The sequence below is a fragment of the Canis lupus genome, assembly GCF_048164855.1.
Source record: "Canis lupus baileyi chromosome 16 unlocalized genomic scaffold, mCanLup2.hap1 SUPER_16_unloc_3, whole genome shotgun sequence".
NCBI classification, from domain to species: domain Eukaryota; kingdom Metazoa; phylum Chordata; class Mammalia; order Carnivora; family Canidae; genus Canis; species Canis lupus.
The window spans coordinates 1,655,804-1,677,131 of NW_027326430.1; the positions used below are offsets into that span (position 1 = coordinate 1,655,804).

The 21,328-nt window shown below is 42.7% G+C and overlaps 1 long non-coding RNA gene and 1 pseudogene across 2 annotated transcripts; both read right to left on the reverse strand.

Annotated features, from left to right (window-relative positions):
* Positions 1–606: 606 nt before the first annotated feature.
* LOC140629571 (zinc finger C3HC-type protein 1 pseudogene) lies at positions 607–3,569 on the reverse strand (annotated as a pseudogene).
* A 10,044-nt stretch (positions 3,570–13,613) lies between these two features.
* LOC140629572 (uncharacterized) lies at positions 13,614–20,550 on the reverse strand. 2 transcript variants are annotated; one of them, XR_012027426.1, is made up of 3 exons: positions 19,426–20,550; positions 15,972–16,609; positions 13,614–14,696 (listed from the first exon to the last, which is right to left on the reverse strand). It is a non-coding gene; the product is annotated as an uncharacterized lncRNA (long non-coding RNA). The 2 variants fall into 2 exon arrangements; XR_012027427.1 differs by having other exon boundaries at positions 15,972–16,397; positions 19,426–20,543.
* Positions 20,551–21,328: the final 778 nt, after the last annotated feature.

A 21,328-nucleotide genomic window follows, 5' to 3' on the forward strand; every position in this document is an offset into this window, starting at 1 on the left:
AATAGGTCAGCCTGCTTTGTTTGCAACTAGGTAATCCACATTAAAAGTAATAACATGACTTTTGATATATGATAATTGAGTACCAGAATCAAAGGGAAAAGGTAAATTTTTTGGTAACCTCAAAACATTGGAGGAGTGAATCAAACAACCTCAAAGAAAAGATTTGGGTTAAGCAAACAAGTATGAGGCGAAGAGAAAAAATATAAGTTAGAATAAATTGAAAAGATAATGTGGAAGAAGAGAAATAAGACTCTAAAAAAATCAAAGCAAGTATTGGGGAATCAATATGAAATTGTCAAGCTTAATTTTATGGTCAAAAAAGTGATAATATAATTTCCATGATTTATTACTTACTGGTAAGAAGTTCAAGAACAAATATAGTCAATAAAATTTCCTACTGATTTTGTATTACTGATTTGAAGTGGTGCCTTGGAAATAATGGTTCTAAATATATTTGGGTTCTTTATGCAGTTTTGGCATCAAAGCATCCAAATTGTGTTTGCCCCTTTTTGTCTAAGGCAACTTTTTAAATTCAAGTTGTTTCTACAAAGAGCACATAAAATCTTGATCTCTTGGATATGTAATTTCTTGAAGACATGAGTTTTTATTTTTTATTTATTTATTTTTTAAGATTGTATTTATTTATTAGAGACACACAAAGAGAGAGACAGGCAGAGGAAGAAGCAGGCTCCATGCAGGGCGCCTGACGTGGGACTCGATCCTGGGTCTCCAGGATCATGCCCTGGGCTGAAGGCAGCACTAAACCGCTAAGCCACTGGGGCTACCCGACACGAGATTTTAATAGTAAAATGGATAGGCCCTTAACTATAGCTGTGAGTGATCTCACTGAACATGTATTATACCAGGCACTTTGAGATGCTTCATGCTTAGGCCACAATCATACATTGGATTATGTCATATGTGCTCAAATTTCACCCAAATTAGTAAAACAAACAACAAACTTTTCAAATACCCACTTTTCCTTGGAAAGTACTGTTTTGTCATGTATTTAGGAAACCTTAAAATTAAATGTACCAAGAGGGACATCAGATCATGTCACCTCAGCAACCTAAATTAAGCCTCCTATCCCAATCCCTCCCACCTCCACCCTGCCCACCCTATCAACTACAAGTCATAGTTAATGTTCAGTGCTTTGGGTTGATGGCCTGGATCTGTTTTTCCTACTTCTGAAAGAACTTGTCTATAATATTCAGATCAGAGCTTCACCTTTCTGTTTTGCTTTCTGCACTGATGAACAGATCTAACCACTGAGGGACACATAAGACTGTGTCTCATAGTATGATTGACAGAGACCCGCATTTAACTCTTAAAGAAATTGTTCCAACATTATGTGGACTGTAGTGAACATTTTTAGAAATTGTGAAGGCATAAAACCCACAAAAGCTTCTTCTTTTTCTTTTAAATTGAGAAACATAAAATATAAATCAATAGTTACTTAAAAATGTCTTTCAAAGAGCTAAATTCACTCTGTTAATTTAAGAACATAAATCAAATGACAAGTAAATTATTCAATCATAAAATTATACAGATTGGTCTATTTATAAATGATAGACCAGAGAGAATGTTAAGAATATATGAAAAAGTTCCCTTTTATGTTTTTAAATACAAAATTATAAAGTAAAAATATTTTATTTTTATTTTTATTTTTTTTTAAGAATATTCACAAATATTTTATTAATACATGTTGTCATATTCCCAGTATACAAGAGCCCTTGAGACACTGCCCAGTATGGAAAGACACTAAACGTGCTCAGGGCCTTGGTCTTCTGTCTGGTTGAAGTGACCCCACACTCTTTTAATAGGACCACATGTGTTGTACCTCACCTGTCCACACCCCCGCATGGAAACAGGCTTCCCTTCAGTCAGATGCAGAGAGTGACACTCACTGCCTTTTGCAAGGATGATGGCTTCTGATGGTTATACCAGAATGGAAAAAACTTGGCATCAGCTGACCACAAAGAAATTCAGACTTCATTTCCCAAAGTCATTCATTCTGCTTCTCTCTGGGAAGGGCTAGAATGTCTTCAGGATGAGCATAAAGATTCCCACTGCCGGAATATTCGGAATACTTTCCTGGATTTCTCAGAGAGACTCATGGAGTCTGTTTCAGCTGGCTGGTTGGACTGCTTGTGGGCCAAGAGGATGTTCAGCACAGCCTTCCAGCCTGGCTCTGTAGAGATACTGGCATCTGTCTCCGTTCCACCATGCTCCCTGGTTTCCTTGCCAAGTGTCACATTTACCCAAGGGCACCAGTCTCTATGCTGAGAGGTGGGGTCAAAGCAGCTTCGGGAAGATGTGTCTGAGCTGCTAGAAGAGCAGAGGCGAGCTCGTTTGGCTCTCCGGAGAGGACTAGACGGCACTTCCAGGCCACTACTGTCTCCTGTTCCCATACTTCGGGTCACAGGACGGCTTCTGGTGGTGGGGCTAGCGGCCTCTGGCTCAGGACGGTCAACAGGACTGGAAGAGTCCCAGCTCCGAGTTCGGGAGACAATGGGACCTGGGCTCCTTTCAGCCTGCTCTGAGCCAGGAGAACATGTGGCATCCTGGCTCCGAGTCATCATCCTCCGAGGAGACTCAGGCACAAGAGGGAAGCGCTCTGGCCGTCCCTCAGGGCCTGGGATGGGGGAGCTGGTCAGGCCAAAGGATGCATCCAGGTCGGTCATGGATGACTCAATCTGCTGGAAGCCCCAGAGCCCCACCTTCCTCATACACTGTGAACACGTTATTAGGGAGAGCTGCATGGGTTCCAAAGAAGAACTACAGGCCCAGCCACATACAGAGAGAACACATGCAGTGACATGGACTTGGATGTCTGAGCCTAATTTGCTTGTAGTTTTTCTCTCTTCAGTTCGGCAATCAAGTTCATCTTCAAGCAAGTGCAGAAGAAGACTGATCTTGTCTTCTGTCAAACACATAGTTTTCAAGTCCTCTGGCCTCAGGGAAGGAAGCTGGAGGTCCAAGTGACAAAGGCTTTGAAAACGATCTAGGAATTCGCTAACAAGAACAGCAGGCTCACCCAATGGCAACATCCCAAATCGATCTGGGGAGGGGCTGTCTGGCCAGAAACAGAACTTTCCATGGGCAGTGCACAAGGCCTTCTTCAGCTCGGCACATCGGTCCTTATATCGGTCAAAATCAAAAGCTGGTTGCAAACTGGCACAGAGAAAAGCCTGACAACTGGAGCACTTGAGCATATCACATTCAACTGTGACCCAGCCATATTTTGCACAGACAAGTGGAGACAGCTCGGCGGGCTTACCTGCCCATTTCAGAGAAGAAAATGTTTCCACTCTGCTAAAGAAGGCTTCTTTACTTGTAGATTCCAATGGCGGCTGTTCTGCTTGGGGTGACCCATTAACTGACTGGAATGTGGCAGATGTGTCCTTCGCTTCGGCGCCTCCCTCTTCCGGGGCAATCCCCTCATCTATCAGCTGCCGGATCTTTTGAGGGGTCCCTTCTGGGGAGCGAACAACCGCACCCCAAGTCTTTTCAACCCCCGAGGCAAACGCTTGCCCCTCACTGGGCGCCGCCATCTTGGTCCCAAGTAAAAATATTTGAAACCAGTTTAACATATTTTTAAGAGCTTAGTGTCTCCAGCTAAAACATACTGTGATGTTGTATGATGGATATAACATTGAGATCTACCTTAAACTTGGGTGGTTTGGATTTAGCCTTATTTTTAAATTTATGTTTATTGGACAAGGCCCTTAAAATCTTGGGAATGCTTTATTTCAGTTAATGCATTATTAACTAAAAAAGTAGGGGTTAAAAAATCTGCCTACCCTCACAGGGTGTTGGTAGATGGAAAAGAAAGAGTGTATGATAAAGTAAACTTTATTGTTATCATTTAATATCAAAAGTAGCATTTAGACATCTGGTCCCAGAGAAGATGGTATGGACTCACTTTTCTCTGTCCCTCCCCTCTGGATGTCCTGGAAGTAATTCAACAAATAATTATAAAAAAGACTATAATTTTCATTAAAATACTATAATCATAAAAATGACTTTTCAACAAAGAAAAGCCCAGGACCAGATGGCTTCATTGGTGAATTCTACCAAACATAAAATGAAAAAGCAATGCCAATCCCTCTGCAACCCTTCCAAAAAACTGAAGAGGAGGGAATACTCCCAAAGTCATTTTGTGATGCCAGGATTCTCCTAATACCAAAGCAGACAAAAAAAAAAAATTACAAGAAAAGGAAATTAATAACAGCCCTGATAAATACAGATGTAAGGCGTCCCTGGGTGGCTCATTGGTTGAGCCTTTGCCTTTGGCTCAGGTTGTGATCTCGGGGTCCTGAGATTGAGTCCCACATCAGGCTCCCTGCAGGGAGCTCACTTCTCCCGCCACCTATGTCTCTGTCTCTTGGTGTCTCTCATGAATAAATAAATAAAATATTTTAAAAATATAGATGTAAAACTTCTCAACCAAATATTAGCAAAGTGAACTCAATAGTTCATTAAAGAATCCTATACTCTGACCAAGTGGAATTTACCACTGGGATGCAAAAGATGGTACAACATACGTAAACCAGTAATATGACATACTATTTTAATGAAATGAAAGATAAAATTATATGATCATCTCAATAGAAACACAAAAGCCAATTTAAAAATTTCAACATTCATTCATGATAGAAAGTCTCAACAATTTGAGCAGAGAAGAAATGTATCTCAATATAATAAAAGCATAATAATAAATAATAAGTTAAGCTCACAGCTAGTCAATAATGAAAGGTTGAAATCTTTCCTTTAAGATAAGGAATAAGACAAGGGAGCCCATTCCCATCAGTTCCTTTAACATAGTAATAGAAGTCCTAGCCAAAGAAAGTAGCAAATTAGCAAAGAAAATTAATGAAAGGTATTCAAATCAGAAAAGAAGTAAAATTATCTCTGTTTGCAAATAAGTATAATCTTACGTATAGAAAACCCTAAAAACTATACCAAAAAGTTGTCAGAAGTAATCAACAATTATATAAAGTTTTAGGATACAGAAATGAATGAATTATCTGATAAAGAAATAAAGAAAATAATCCCATTTGCAATAGAATAAAAAATAAAGAAATTCTAAGGAGATCAAAGTTCTATATACTAAAAATACAAGATTTTGATGAAAAAAAACTGAAGAAGACATATATAAATGGGAACATATCCTGAATTTATGTATTGGAAGAACTAATATTGCTAAAATGTCCATGCTGCCCAAAGCTATCTATAAGCTGTCTATAGACTCAATGAAATTGCTATCAAAATTCCAATGGCATTTTTCACAGAATAAAAAAAATCCTAAAACTCATATGAAATCATACTGACCCTGAATAGCAAAAGCAATCCAGAGAGAAAGAACAAACAAACAAAAATCAAGGCATCATGTTTACTGATTTCAAACTAGATCATAAAGCTAAAATAATCAAAATGGTGTGGTACTGGCATAAAAAGAGACACATAGTCAGGTGGGATAGAATCAAGAATCCAGAAATAAACCCATGCACTTATAGTCAACTAACATTTAATAAGAGAGCGAAGAGTACTTAATGGGAGACATATAGTTTCTTCAATAAGTGATATTGAGATAACTGTATATTCATATGCAGAAAAATGAAATAGGACCCCTATATCACTTGAAATGGATTAAAGACTTAAATATAGGATCTGAAACCAAAAATTACCAGAAGAAAACATAGGAAAAAGCTTCTTCACATTGATCTCGGCAATTAGTTTTTTGGATTTGACGCCAAAACACAAGCAATAAAATAGAATATAAACAAGTGGGACTACACCAAACTGAAAAGCTTCTAAATAGCAAAAGAAACAATAAAAAAAAATTTAAAGACAATCTATAGAATGGTAGAAAATATTTCAAATCATTTATCTAAAAGGAGTTAAAATCCAAAATGTATAAGGAACTCATACAACTTAAGAGTAAAAAAAGAAAAAAAAATCAGTTAAAAAATGGGCAAAGGATCTGAATAGACTTTTTTCCAAAGATGACACACAAATGGCTAACAGGTATATGAAAATGTGCTCTATATCACTAATCATAAGGAAATATGTCTGAAGCACAAGGATATATCATCTCATACCTGTTAGAATATTTATTATCAAAAATATAAAGATGGCAATGATGTAGAAAGAAATGGAACCTTTGGGCACTGTTGCTAGGGATATAAATTGGTAGAGCCACTATGGAAAACATATGGAGGCTTCTCAAAAAATTAAAAATAGAACTACCATATGATCCAGAAATTCTACTTTTGGCTATGTATCTGAAGTAAACTGAATCACTACTGGAAGAGGTATCTGCACTCCTATGTTCCTTTCAGCTTTATTCAAAATAGCCAGCAAATGAAAACAATCTATGTGTCCATCAATGGATGAATGGATAAAGAAAATGTAATGTACGTCTACAATGGCATATTTTTCAGCTATAGGAAGAAATTCTGTCATTTGTTACAATATGGATGGATTGGGGGTATTATGCATAAGTTAGATAGAGAGAAATACTGTAGGATATCATATATGAAATCTAGAACTCCCTCTCCTGCAAACTCATAGAAACAGAGCAGAATGGAAGGCTAAGAAATGGAGGAAATGGGGGGATGTTGGTCAAAAGATACAAACTTCCAGTTATGAGATGAATTAGCTCTGGAGATATAATGTACAGCATGCTGATTACAGTTCATAGTACTATGTATTATACTTGAAGGTTGCTAAGAGAGTAAATCTTAAATGTTCTCATCCCAACCCCCCACATAAAGTAATTATATGAGTTGTTGGATGTATTAACACAATAAACTTATTATTGTGTCATTCATTTCACAATATATATGTGTATCAAATGATAATGTTGTATATCGTTAACTATACAATATATCAATTATATCTCAATAAATTTGGAAAAAACACATGTTAAAATCGTTTTTATATTTCAAAGCATGGGCAGTATTTTAGTTATCTTTCTATTGATACATAATTAAGGTTTTCTGTAACACAGGACTGTCAACTTTGAAATTTCTTGAGACTTGGCTCCACAGACTACCATGTACTCATTGTTTGTAAAGTACTCTGTGTGCTTGAGAACGTACTTTCCATCTAAGTGCAGTGTCTATATGTGGCTTTTAAATCAAGATTACTATTTCTGTTATTCAAATCTTTCTTTTTGTTTAAAATATTGAGAAAGGAGAGGTACATGAGGTAATATACTCCATAAATTTTTCAAATCCTCTTTTCAGATTTGTAATTTTTTCCTTTATATAAAACTTGAAGGTATGTTATCAGATGCATATGCATTTAGAATTTTTTAAATCTTCCTGATTAATTAAACCTTCTATCTATTTATACATTTAAAAAACTAAGTTAGGGAATATCAGTGTACCCAATATTAGGGATTAGAATATGGCTACAGTAATCTAGACAGGATGGTTCTGGTGCAGAGAAAGACCCATAGATCAATGGAACCCAAATGATTTATGGCAAAGTTGTACACACAGTTTACTGGAGGAAGGATAGCCTTTTCACCTAACAGTGCTAAAGCAAGTGGACATCCATAGGCTACAGCAATAATAATAATAGTAATAATAATAATTTAAAAATCTCAACCTAGATCTTACACCTTATACGAAAATTATTTCAAAGTAGGTCACAGACTTACAGGTCAAATATTGAAGTACACAATTTAGGGGAAAAATGAGAAACTCTTTGGCGTCTAGGGCTGGTTAGAGAGTTTTTATATTTGATACTGAAAGCATGTTTCAGAAAAGGAAAAATTGATAAATTTGATAAATTGCTAAAAATTGATAAATTTGACTTCATCAAAATTAAAAATATTTTCTCTGCAAAAGACCCCGTTAAGAGGATAAAATAAAAATCATAGTTTGGGAGGCAATGTTTATAAACAACATATCTGATAAAGGGATTTATTATATATAGAATATGTAAATAATTCTCAAAACCAAATTTAAAAAAATAATCTAATTAAGATTTGGGCAAAAGGCATCATCAGACATGTTACCAAGCAGGATACACAGATGAGAAATAATTACATGAAAAGATGTTCAAGAACCACCTGGGTGGCTCAGTTGGCTAAGCGTCTGCCTGCCTTTGGCTCAGGTCATGATCCCAAGGTCCTGGAAAGGAGCCCCCTGCTCAGTGGAGAGACTCCCTCTCCCTCCCCCCCACACTGTGCTCTCTCTCACAATCTCTCTCTCTCATATAAATAAATAATATTTTTCAAAACAGATGTTCAATATCATTAGCCATTAGGGAAATACAAATTAAAACCATAATGTAATATTACACACCTCTCAGAATAACTAAAATTTAAAAAGTCATAACACCAAATGCTGGAAAGGATGTAGAGAAAATTGGTTCATTGCTGGTGGGAAGTAAAAGAATATAGCCATTCTGGAAAATAGTACAGCTGTTTATTCTAAAGCTAAAAATGTATTTTCCAAAAAACCTAGCAATTACTGTCTTGAGCTTTTATCCCAGGTAAAAGATCTATGTTCATGAAAAATCCTATATACAAATGTTTGTGGCAGCTTTTTTCATATTAACTAGAAGCTGGAATCAACCTAGATGTCCTTCAACAGGTAAATGCTTAAACAAACAGTGGTACATAAAAAGTAGCAAACTATTGATACACATACTTGAATGGGTTTCAACGAAATTAAGTTGAGTGAAAAAAAGTCCATCTCAAAAGTTTATTCACTGCATGATTCCATTTTTAGAACATTTTTGAAATACCAAAGAAATTGACATGGAGAACAGATTAGTGGTTGTTAAGGGTTAGGGGTTGTGCAGTGAGAGGGGATGGATATGGATATAAAGTGGTAGCATAAGAGAGTCTTATGGGATGGAAGAGTTATGAATCTTGACTGTGGTCATGGTCACATGTAACTACATATGTGATATAACTGCATGAAAATACACACATACACATACATACACCAGTATTTGGATAGCTAGTGAAATCAATCTGTGGATTGTACCAGTGTCAGTTTCCTGATTTTGATCCGGTATTATATTCATGTAAGGTGTTAACATTGGGGATCTTTGTTAGGGGTGTTTGGGCCCTCCCTAGAATTTCCTGTGAATTTATAAATATTTCAAAATAAAAAACTTTGAAAAGCCATATTTGAAATATCTTGAAATTATTTTGCTATTGCACAAAACAAGCAGATTTGATGCTGTCAATATTATTTTCAAACCTGCATGCATTAAGCAGTAAAGACAAGACATAACTCATTCCTAAATATAAAAGAAACTTGAGCAATCAAGAATAAAAGGATGCAATTTTATAATCCTTACACAGGTACTATTTTATAGCCATGATAAAGATTGGAGGTAGAAAAGAGAAATACATAAATGATTAGTGCAAAAATGATATTTAAAATATTTAACAACTTTTATGGTCTGGACACTAATCACTCAGAGTAGATGGGGGCCAATTATTACAGACGTCAGCCATAAACAGAAGAATTGGTATCTATGCAAAGCAGTGGAAAAATCTATCCTATATGATTTATTTTGATTTTATTTTATTATTTCCTCCACAAAAGATTTATATTCCTAAAGTGTTGGTATTTTGTAGTACCCCTAAGCTGAAAACACTGGAAAAGGTACTATATTATTGGATGAAGCATACCTCAAAATGCTGCTATAAAAAAATCATGACTAATATGAATAAGTACCAGTTAGCAAAATAAGAACAGTTTCTATTAAGATGATATTTTAAATTTCCTCAAATTTTTAATAAAACATCCTAAATATCATTATAAAAACAAAGTAACATTCAGATTAGTTCATAATATTTAAAGATAGGAGTTCAAAATATCAATGATTTTTCAATTCTAAAGTTTCAGTACTTGAGGGGTATCTTTAGAGTCTGTTTTTTTCTAATCTTTTACTCATTCATTTGAGAGAGAGAGCAAGTGGATGAGTGAGGAGAGAGGGGCAGAGGGAGAGGGAGAAGCAGATGCCCCACTGATCAGGAAGACCAACATGGGCTCAATCCCAGGACTCCTAGATCATGACCAGAGCCAAAAGCAGATATTTAACCAATAAGCCTCCCAGGTGCCCCAGAGCCTGTTTTACTGAATTATTCCTAGGGGAAAGCTATCAAGGTACTTTACAAACATAATCTTAGGTTTATTAGATCAGGAAAACAAATATTCAAAGGTGAAATTAATTTGCTCATATTTATTGTTGAGAAATTAGGGTCATTAATTATCAATACAAATTTAATGAGACAACAGGCCAAAGCCCCTATTTGAAAAAGAAATAAACTATGCATTCTAGGAACAGAATGTGAACTACAAAAATAAAATTATGTGTTTCCTAATCTGTGTGACAGTTAAGAAATTCACTTAAGAAATGACCTAAAACTACGTACAGATGGCTAACAGACACATGAAAAGATGCTCAACATCATTCATCATCAGGGAAACACAAATCAAAACTACAATGAGACATCACCTCACACCTGTCAGAATGGCTAAAATTAACAACACAGGATACAACAGATGTTGATGAGGATGCAGAGAAAGGGGAACCCTCTTATACTGTTGGTGGGAATGCAGACTGGTGCAGCCACTCTGGAAAAGAGTATGAAGGTTCCTCAAAAAGTTAAAAGTAGAACTACCCTGTGATCCAGCAATTGCACTACTAGGTATTCACCCAAAGAATACAAAAGTACTAAATCAAAGGGATGCATGTATCCTGATATTTATAGCAGCATTATCCACAATTGCTAATTATGGAAACAATCCGACATCAATCCATAGATTGATGAATGGATAAAGAGGATGTGGTACACACATATACAATTGAATATTCCTCAGCCATAAAAAAAGAATGAAATCTTACCATTTGTGATGACATAGATGGAGCTAGAGAGTATTATGCTAAGTGAAATAAGTCAGAGAAAGACAAATACTGTGTGATTTCACTCATATGTGTAATTTAAGAAATAAAACAGATGAACATGGGGGGTGGGAAGAGAGAGAAACACCAGAAAACAGACTAACTATGGAGAACTGAGGGCTGCTCGAGGGGAGGGGGGCAGGGGGATGGGCTAAATAGGCATTAAGAAGGGTACTTGTGATGAGCACTGGGGGCTGAATATAAGTGATGAATCACTAAATTCTACACCTGAAACTAATATTACACTGTATGTTAGCTAATTGGAACTTAAAAATTTGGAAAAGAAAGAAAAAAGAAATGACCTAAAATTGATTAGTGTTTTCTATTATTTTAGAATAGGCACCCTTCTCATGGTCTCACTCATACGTGGAATATAAGAAATAGTGAAAGGGACTATAAGGGAAAGGAGGGAAATCGAGGAGGGGGAATTAGAGAGGAAGACAATCCATGAGAGACTCCTAACACTGGGAAACAAACGAAGGATGGGATGACTGGGTGACAGGCACTAAGGAGGGCACTTGAGGGGATGAACACTGGGTGTTATACTATATGTTGGGAAATTGAATTCAAAGAAAAAAATTTAAAAATAAATGCAAAATAAAAGGAAAACTCAGTACACTATATTGATATATATAAAAAAAGGCAACCTCCTCTTGAAAAAAAAATCCACTTAATATATATTCCAAACATAGCTTATGCTATCTTCATTTATGTGCATTTTGGACACCATTTTTTTTAAAGATAAATAACTCAAAACTTTAGTTTTAACTAAATGTCAATGGAAATGGAGTTCTCACATAGGTAAAGAGGTTAAGATTATGTGATTGTTTTTACAGCAATATGAGAAAACTGCCTTATAATTCATACACATTGAATATGGAAATGAAGCCACCTAGTATGTACAGCTGTGATTACAATTTTCTGAGAATTTAGAGCCATCGTAACAGAATAGAGGGGGACAATCTTTAATCTATCAATATTAGGCTGGAATTAGCTAGGCAGATAATTTTAGCCTCCAAGGGTTTTGTTCATTTCCATCTCTCCAGGATACTCTAGAATAATTCAAAGCTCTTTAGGTAGGCCAACTATTCTGAATTCTTCCTCTTGTCTTCTATGAGGCTCATTTGTTGGCTCAGAACACACAGAAAAGGAAAAGAAAGGAACAGTTATTGAGAGCCTGTAGTGTCACAAGCACTGTCCCTTTTATTTGTGAAGCTGAATCTACAGGAAACAGATATCCTTCCCATTTTTACAGGTAAGAAACCTTAGGTTCTCAGAAGTGAAGAAGTACCTTTCCCAAGAGCCCACAGATTTGTGTTCGGATTAGAAGTTTCCTTGACTCCAAATTTCACACAATTTCTTCTTCTGAATGTGATAATTTAATTACATTTCAACTTTAAGAATGATCCTATGAGGTGTCTTCAAAAAGACTTATTTATTTATGAGAAAGAGAGTGGGGGGGGAGGGGCAGAGGGCGGGAATCTCAAGCAGACTTCCCCCACTGAGTGCAGAACCTGACATGGGGACATGGGGCTTCATCTCATGACTCATGAGATCATGACCTGAGCTGAAACCAAGAGTTGCACACTCAAATGACCGAGCCACCCAGGCACCCCAAGGCTTGAATCATGTTTGATGTTAACCCTATAGCTCAGTGAATCTTGGGGGATGTGTCACCACAGAGATATATGTGATCAGCAATGTCTCAGGAGAAACCCCATGGTACTGATTGTGGGGGCCAGTATCACATATGTTGATGTTTTTTATATGCAGTTCACTGATCTTGCCTCCAAACTGTTTAATAGTTAACCACTATTTCTGTGGCGTTTTGTAAAAGACTATATTGGCTTGCTAAATGGCACTCCCCCAAATACTAATATTAGAATCCAGTAGTAGGTGGAGATTTTTTTTTTCTGCTATGTAGACTGGTGCTAAAACTCTAAAAATGCAGAGCGATGACAAATGCACAGAATGTAGTGACTTTAGTACTTTCGACTGTATTGTGAGAGAAGGAAGTATGCGTTCACGTTTAGTACATTATGCTTCAAGATAAAATGGTTGCTTTGGTGTCAACAGATGGTTGTTTAATATGTATTTGTATGGAGCCATCTATGTTCCCATGTCCCCCTTGATAACAGTAAGAAAATATTTGCTAGTTTTTTTCTCTAGCCCAAGAATAATTTAAATCAGTTGATAACCTCCCTTCCATCACTCTTTCACTCAGCTTCTTCTTTTGTAGTTGACCAAGGAATTAACTTTATGTACCAGTGTTAACAGAACTAAAAATGTCAACATTTACAGATCCATATCCACACACGCACACACAATACATATGCACATTCATGACAGTATGCACATATATACAACATCATGGAATTCCATTTTGAGAGATCAAAATTTTAATTACGATAATAATAAAGAATTTATAGTTATGCAATCCAATAAGCTCTAAAATGTTCAATTTAAAAAATACTGCATAAAACTTTTGCTTCCAGGTAGGATGGAGTGAGAAGCTTATAAACCATGAGAACACAAAAAAAATCTACACAAAATGTAAAAAATAAACAATTTAAAGGCATCAGCACTGCTGAAACAACAGGCCTAGGATTCCAAAGAGGAGAAAACCTCTGTGCCCACAGTCCCCCAGATGCCAGGCCCTGGAGCCTCCGAGCTCGACCCTGACACCTTTTGCCTGGTGGCTGTGCCCCCCCTCCTGCCGCCTCCCCAACACCACTCTCCTCTAATGCCCCTTCCCCGTGTGCTCCGGCGTGGCAGGCAGCCAGTCAGATGGCGGCTCATCCCACCCCTTGCCAAGGACCTCGGGTTTGGAGCTTTGCGGGTTTCTTCCTCCAGAAGTCATGGGATCCACTTCCTGTTTCTGAAACTCCACAAGAAACCACCCTGGAGCTTTGAATAAAGAAAGGAGCAGCGTATTCGGTAGTGGATATGCACGTTTGTGGTCATAAGACATGAAAAACGTCTCCGCCGTATCTCGTTTCCACTAAGGAAGAGCAAACCTTTGAGGATGCGTGTGTGTGTGTGTGTGTGTGTGTGTGAACATGCACTTGAGTAGGTGGGGAATCCTCAGCCCTGCAGGTGGAAAGAGCACCGGAGCCAGATGGTGTGACCCAAGGCATCAGGTAGGGGCGATGCTGGGAGACGGAGCATCACTCCAGAAGGCAGGCAGGGGTGGGGTGGGGGAGCGCAGGGGGCAGGTGGGGAGAAGCAGGGCGGCAGAGCAAGCCTTCCAGGGCAGGATGAAAGGCCTGGGGTGCCTTCTGGGGCTCCCCTGCCTACGTGCCTCTTGCGTCCTTGCTGCTGTGGTTTTCTTATCCAGTAAGTCCAGAAACATCGACCCTTCAGACCCTTCAAAGAAGAAAAGGTCCTTTCATTTGACTCTCAGGGGCTGGCCCCCCAGGGCAGTGCCTGCGGTGACACCTGAGTGCCAGTGGGTATCACTTGAAGCAGTGTCTCTGGTGGAGGGAGCATGCGTGCCTTCAGGCCCAGCCGTGGCAAGGATGACGGTGGCGATGAAGGGCTGCTGCCCGCTGGAAGGCAAGAGAGAAGGCAGGCACATGGCAAACGTGGGGACCCGACTCGGCCAGGGTGACGTTATTTACTTTCTGCTGGGCCAGGTGTCTTTGGGGAGGGACTTTCTGATAGACCCGGTGAGAGAGCTGTTTCCTTTCTAGAGCTGGCCACCGGACTGTGCTTTTCTCCCTAGGACTTGCTGTCTGAGGGGTCTCTCCATCCTGTGTGACAAAGCGTGGGAGAGAGCTCAGTTTTAGGGCACACGCACGTGTGCACACACACACCCACACGGGTTGTTAACACAATTCATCTCCAGTTGAGATGGGAGGCGGCCACAGCCTGTGAGAGCCACAGGTGGCAGATGGAGATGGCCCCTTGCATACCCCCAGGTCCCACCCTGAAAACCCACGTCGGGGTTGGAGGGGGTCCCCACATTCCCCTGATGTTCCCACAGGTGACTCTGCTCAGTGGGGACCATCACCTCTTTCATCCTTACGATGCTGGTGGCTGGCCTGAGGACTTACCGCCAGGTTGGAGTTCCTGGCCTTTCTTTTAGCTCTAAAAATGACCCCCCCACCGGTGCTAATTTGGGGAGGCATGAGGGAAGTGGTCCTGGGGGGATGTTGGCATTTCCTATCGCTCTTGGGTGGTGAGGCTGAGGCTGCTGTTGTGTCAGCAGGAGCCTCTCGCGGGCCTTTCCCGGAGACCCCTGGGCACCCCTGACACACACATCAGCAGGTGTGTGTCAGTGATGCAGGGTATTCCAGTAATGCTGCGTGTGATGCCCAGAACGGTACTTCATAGAAACAGTGAGAGGCTGCCCTCCTGGGGCTTAGAGTCAAACACTCATGTAAATCCCATAAGCAATAGCTTGTGTTTATTGCCCGTGTGCTGTGCCCAGATGGTGTTTTGCATGGGTTCTCCTGAGACCTTTCACAATTCCGGGCGGATGGCTAGGTATCATTGACATGGTGGGAATGCAGAAGCATATTCAGAGAAGTTAAGCAACTGGCCTGAGGTCACACAGCTTGTTTCGGGCAGAACTGAGAACCTGATTCTCATCTATCTGTCTGCCTCTCCAGAGAGAAAGTGCCCTTCCTGCTCAGCGCCAGGTGACACTGGGGGCCAGAGCCAGGGGTCTACCCCCCCCCCCCCACCGGAAGGGCTCATATGCTCAACTTGACCCCCTTGAGAGCCTGCTGCAGCTAGAAATGCCCCGTGGGACTGACACCGCAGCCCACTGCCCTGCTCCCCGGGGATGCTGAGGTAGGGGGAAGTGTCAGCTAGCCCTCTGGGCAATGATGACAGAGGAGCATGTGGTTGTCTTCTGAGATCTGATCTTTGCTGTCTGGCAGTTGTTCAGAAACCAGCCGGACAGCTACGTGCTGTGGTCAGACCCCTCTGGGGTTTCTGCTTCCCCATGGGATCTGCAAGCCGGAAGGTGTCTAAGACACAACCCACTGACCTGCCTCGTGGTGACAGCCATGTGCACATACCTGAGTCCATTCATCCCTGGATGTCGCAAACAGGAAGAGTTCGCTGCCTTCCTTCCTGCCTGCTGCCTCGGGTCCCGGGGGCTGACTTCACCTGCCCGGGGTTCTCCTGCTTGTGGAGCCTCTCTTCTCCTCGGAGCGAGGGACGGAGAAGCCAAGATGACCTTGCTTGGGCTTCGGACTCAAGCCTCGGGTGAATACACGTGGGCCTGCACCCCGGCCTGCCTCTCCCCGAGCTCCTTCAGCCTTCACGTAGTAGAGGTCACCTTCTGCAGACTGCAAGTAAGCGCGAGTGGAAGGCAGAGCAGTTGTTTGCGGGGCGAGCTAGCTTGTCAGCGGAGCCTCTGCTTGAGCAACTCGTGGCCCAGCACCACCCCGCAGACTGCCCCGGGGCGGGGGTGCAGGTCTGACACTTGTAAACATCCGCACCTGGAATGAGTTTGGATACCTGTTTTGTGTTTGAGAAAGAAAACCTCTTATCCGCAGATCTCCACGAGAGGAATTTATTCATTTGTTAATTTATTCAACAAATATTTGTTGGGCCTGCACTATCGGCCTGGCAGGTGCTGTGTGCCCGGGCTACAAAGATGCATGCAGATACGTGCCCTCCAGGGCAGGGCTCAGATAGTCGGTAGGCAGACCTGTGGGCCAGAAAGTGGTGTGTGGTCAGTGGCTGGGGAGGGAAGTGTGGGGCTCCTGGGGGTCCGCCCGGCCATGTGGGACGCGGTCAGCGGGAAGACGCGGCCAGGGAGTTTCGTTCAATGGGCTCTAAAGGACGAGAGTGTTCCACGAGTGTTGGATGGAGGAACTGAGTAGGGGAAGGGCATTCCAGGCAGAGGGAACAGCGTGTGCAGAGGCCCCGGGGCTTAGAAGAGAGGTTAAGGGATAGTGAGTGGAATAATAGGAACGCCCGAGCTTCAGCTTTGGGGACGAGAACACGCAATAGTGCAGGTAAAGTGCAGAGCACAGTCCTAGGAAGTAATGCTCTAAAGAAAGGTCTGCTTTTACCATCTTTCTGCTATTAAAATAACATCATCCCTTCCCTCTTCACCACTTGTCTGAGGTTTTTTTTTTTTTTTTGAAGATTTTTAATTTATTTATTCATGAGAGGCACACAGAGAGAGGCAGAGACATAGGCAGAGGGAGAAGCAGGCTCCTCGAAGGGAACCCAACGCGGGACTCGATCCCAGGACCCTGGGATCATGACCTGAGCCAAAGGCAGACGCTCAGCCACTGAGCCATCCCGTCAGAGTTTTTCTTCCTTCGTTTTGGACCCCTAACGTACTTTTTTGTGATAACACGAGAAATGTTATGATGACCGTTGTCAAAGGAGAACCTGACATCAGTACTGTTTTCGTGACACTTCGGATGTATTTTGAACATGTTCACGGAGTGTGTTGTTTTGGACGGATGTGACAGGTCCCCTTTCGAGAGCGATGGTGATAAAGTGTGGCTGGGATCCGAGTTTTGGAGACGTGGCATTATTACGGATGACCGGCGGGCTTGGACGCAAGAAAGAAATGTGTTTTTAAATTGCTTCTCACGCCTTCTGTGCTCTCACGCACACTGAGTTAGGCTAATAACCTCTCAGAAAGCGTTCCTACGTATCTCAGGGTTGGGAGGGCGGTGGGGGGGGGGCTTTATCTGGGGGGTGCTGAGGTCGAGGGACAGGCCAGAGTGGGTGGATCCGACGGGAGCTTGAAATTGAGACACACAGCCAAGGTACAGAAGACCATCTCTTCCTTTAAATGATTTTCAATTTTTTTTTTTTTTTTGATTTTCAAATTTTAACATCGAAAGCCTCCTGGGAGATTTTTAGACACGGACAGGCAGGGATCGTCTCAGGATGTCTAGCGACTTGGCCCGGACATTTCTTTGCAGCCTTGGCTGTTTCTTTGCAGCCTTGGCTATTTCTTGGAAGTCACCTTTATTGATTCTCAGAATTCCTGGGAATTCTGCAACCTATTCCCCCGTGAAATGTCACATTTCACAGTATACCCATTGTGTGTTTCCAGTGCCCTCTTGTCCCAAACCCCAGCCCCGCCTGAGAAGTTGCAAAGGGCGCTTCCTTCCTGACCTCCCCTCTCTATTAAATTAATTAATTAAAAGGCAGGGACCCTCGTAGCCAGAGAACATTCTCCTTTTCTTTCAGCTGACTCCTGCCACTCAACAAAAATCTTCCCACCGTTTGGGTGACTTATGGGCCGCAACCGGCAACATTGTTTCGGGCTTCGTTCTTAACATCTTGGGGCTCCAGATTAGCTCCAGCAAAGAGACTTTGTCTGTCTGTCTGTCTGTTTGTTCATAAAGTGCCTGCGTGGGTGGAAGGGAGAGGACCTCCCTTTTCTCTTGAAAGGAGCGAGATGGAAATGCAAGGAACAGGATGGCCAGGGAGTCCACCTCCTGCAAGATAATCAAAATGAAAGAAAGAAACAAATGCATTGACAGAGAATTACTTTGAAGCATCAGGATTTGGGCCAATGGGGGAGTCGTGTTTTCCAGTACAAAGAATAACCTCATGTGCGTCCTCCCTCCGCTTGGTGTATCTCTTCTGCTGCCTCTTGGTCCACAGCAGAAAAAAAAATATTAGGGAATATTTTCTCTGTCCCCCAGCCCCCCTGTGAGATGATCTAAACACCGAGTCTCACTGGGTCCCTCGGTGGGCCGTGCAGACCCAGCATTTCCCAAATAGCAGAGGGACAAGAGACGAGGGGCGGGAGGTTCGTCCTGCCAGGGTCGGGCAGCTTCGGGCATGTTTCAGAGGCCACCTGTTACTCTCTTCACTGTCCTTCCATTTTCCAAATTATCAGGTTAAGTAAGAGCAAAGCGAAAGATGCCTGGGTGGCTCAGCGGTTGAGCATCTGCCTTTGGCCCAGGGTGTGATCCCGGAGTCCCGGGATCAAGTCCCGCGTCGGGATCCTCGCAGGGAGCCTGCGTCTCCCTCTGCCCGAGTCTCTGCCTCTCTCTCTCTCTGTGTCTCTCATGAATAAATAAATAAAATCTTAATAATAAAAAAGAGCAAAGGAGGAAGCACGCTGGAGTGTGTGCACATCCACTACCGTGGGTGGCTCTGAGAGTTGATGAAGTTGACTCGGTATTTATTTTAAGGTTGTTTCTAGAATGGAAAGTGCGCGGGTTGATAGCTTCTTGTTTTGCAGAAACCATGAATGGACTTATCTTTAACGGTGCCTATCTACACACGAATCTTGCTGCTCCTGGTGTGTGTGTGTGTACACCTGAGCCCATGCTTCCTGGCTGGCATATCTGTGTGCAAACATGTGCGAGACTATAAATAAAAGCCAAATGAATGCCTTTGACTAAAACGTGAGGGCTACTCTTTCTATTTTATGCAGTAAATGAGGCTCGCAAATCCCCTTAGGAGACCAAGCCTGGGGGGAACAGCAGCTCTGGGAAGGGGCTGGCAGAGGGTGCGGGGGGTCCCAGGGCCTCTGTTTACCTGTGGGTGTCTTTTCCTTGTATGGACTTGAAGGATGACTCCTCCTTTGATGCTCCAAGGTAACAGGGTATGAGCCTCAAACACAGACTGGTCGTTCTGCCATGCATCTTCCTAGGGATGACACCTGTAGGTTTCTTTCTTTCTTTTTTTTTTTTTTTATTCATTCGTGTGTGTGTGTGAGAGAGAGAGAGAGAGAGAGAGAGAGAGGCAGAGACACAGGCAGAGGGAGAAGCAGGCTCCACGCAGGGAACCCGACGTGGGACTCAATCCCGGGTCTTCAGGATCAGACTCTGGGCCGAAGGTGGTGCTAAACCACTCAGCCAACTGGACTGCCCCACCTGTAGGTTTCTGAGGCCACCAGAAGGGTTGGAGGGGCTGCGCTGTTGGAGGGGCTGCGCTGGGGACTGGCCTTTGTGAGCAGCTGTAGTAATTAGAGTGAGCATTGTTTGAGCACCTGTGGTGTACTGAGCCCTGGGCTCAGAAGCGTTATCTCACTGAGCACCCAGAGGACCCTGGGAGGTAGGTCAGATTGTCCCCAGTTTACAAGCAGAGACAGGCCCTCCAGGAGGGCCACCACGTGGAAGCAGCATCCCCCAGATGGAAGCAAGGCCGGGATAATAGTCCGGGGTGGCACAGTGCAGAGCCTGCATGCATCTGGAGTCTTTTCCCTTCCTTCAGAAACGTCAATGCCCATTGAATGAATGAAATATTACGTAAGTCAGAGAAGTCGAAACACTCTCTCCAAGTGTACAATCTAGACATTAGCTGTGCACCTTTAGGCAAGGTATTTAGCTTCTCTGTCTCTGTCTCTTCACTTGTACAATGGGCAGATTATAGTTAGCACACACACTTATGAGGATTAATGGGGTAATGATCACGAAGCACTCGGGACAGGGGTGCTGGGTGGGGTGCTGTTAGGGGGATGATGGCCACGGTTACCAGGAGGTGCAGTGGGTGACGAGCTGAGGATGGCATGCGGGAGGTGAGAGCAGACAGGAGCACCAGCTGATGGGTGGCTGGTGTGCACCAGGTCGGGCTTCCAAGAAGGGAGGATGACACAGGTGAGCCACAGGGGCAGGGACAACACGTGGGGGGTGACAGGAGGGAGATGGGCCCTGCCAGAGAGATCCAGGCCGCGCACGACCTCTAAGAGAGTTGTTACACCAGAGATGGGGTGAACCCAAGAGGGACGCTGCTTCCCTAGCTGTCTGGGAGAATGCCAGGCAAAGAGAGTGCGTGACACTTTGCTGGGGCGGGAGGGCTGTGGGGTGGGGGTGGGGAGGCAGGGGTGGGGTGGGAGGGGGAAGAGGCTCCAGATCAGTGGCTCTGAGCTGAAGACACATCAAATAAATGGAAGCTATTGGGTTTGTGAGGGAGCGGCCTGGGAGTTGAGACCGCGGAGGGAAAGGTGAGGCGAGCTCTGCAGGATCTCAGATCCAGGACCCCTGGGCAGCGCAGTACTGTGTTTCCTTTCTGTGGGTGCAGGTGTGTTCTATAGGTGGGTATGGAGTTGAGGGGGACAAGGAGTGGGGGACACCTCCCAGGTTAGGTAGATGGACTGCAAGGGCTACTTAGAAGCAAGATGACATCGGGAAAGTGGGCAAAGGTAGTTGGTGGAGTGCCGGGCGTGAGAGGGGGGCCTGTGAGTTCAGGCAAGATGAAAGGTGATCACAGAGGGAGCTGGGCATGAGATGGATCCGTCTCAGGAAGACCTCTGTGTCTACACCCCAGAGCCAGCCTTCTGGCTTCCTTTGACTCAAGTCGTGGTCCTGGGGTCCTGGGATCGAGTCCCGCATCGGGCTCCCCATCTTCCCAGGGCCCATCCCTTTCTGCGGAGATGCTTATGGAGCCAACTCTGAACCCCAGCCCTGGAGCCGGACTCTGGGTCTGAATCAGACACGTG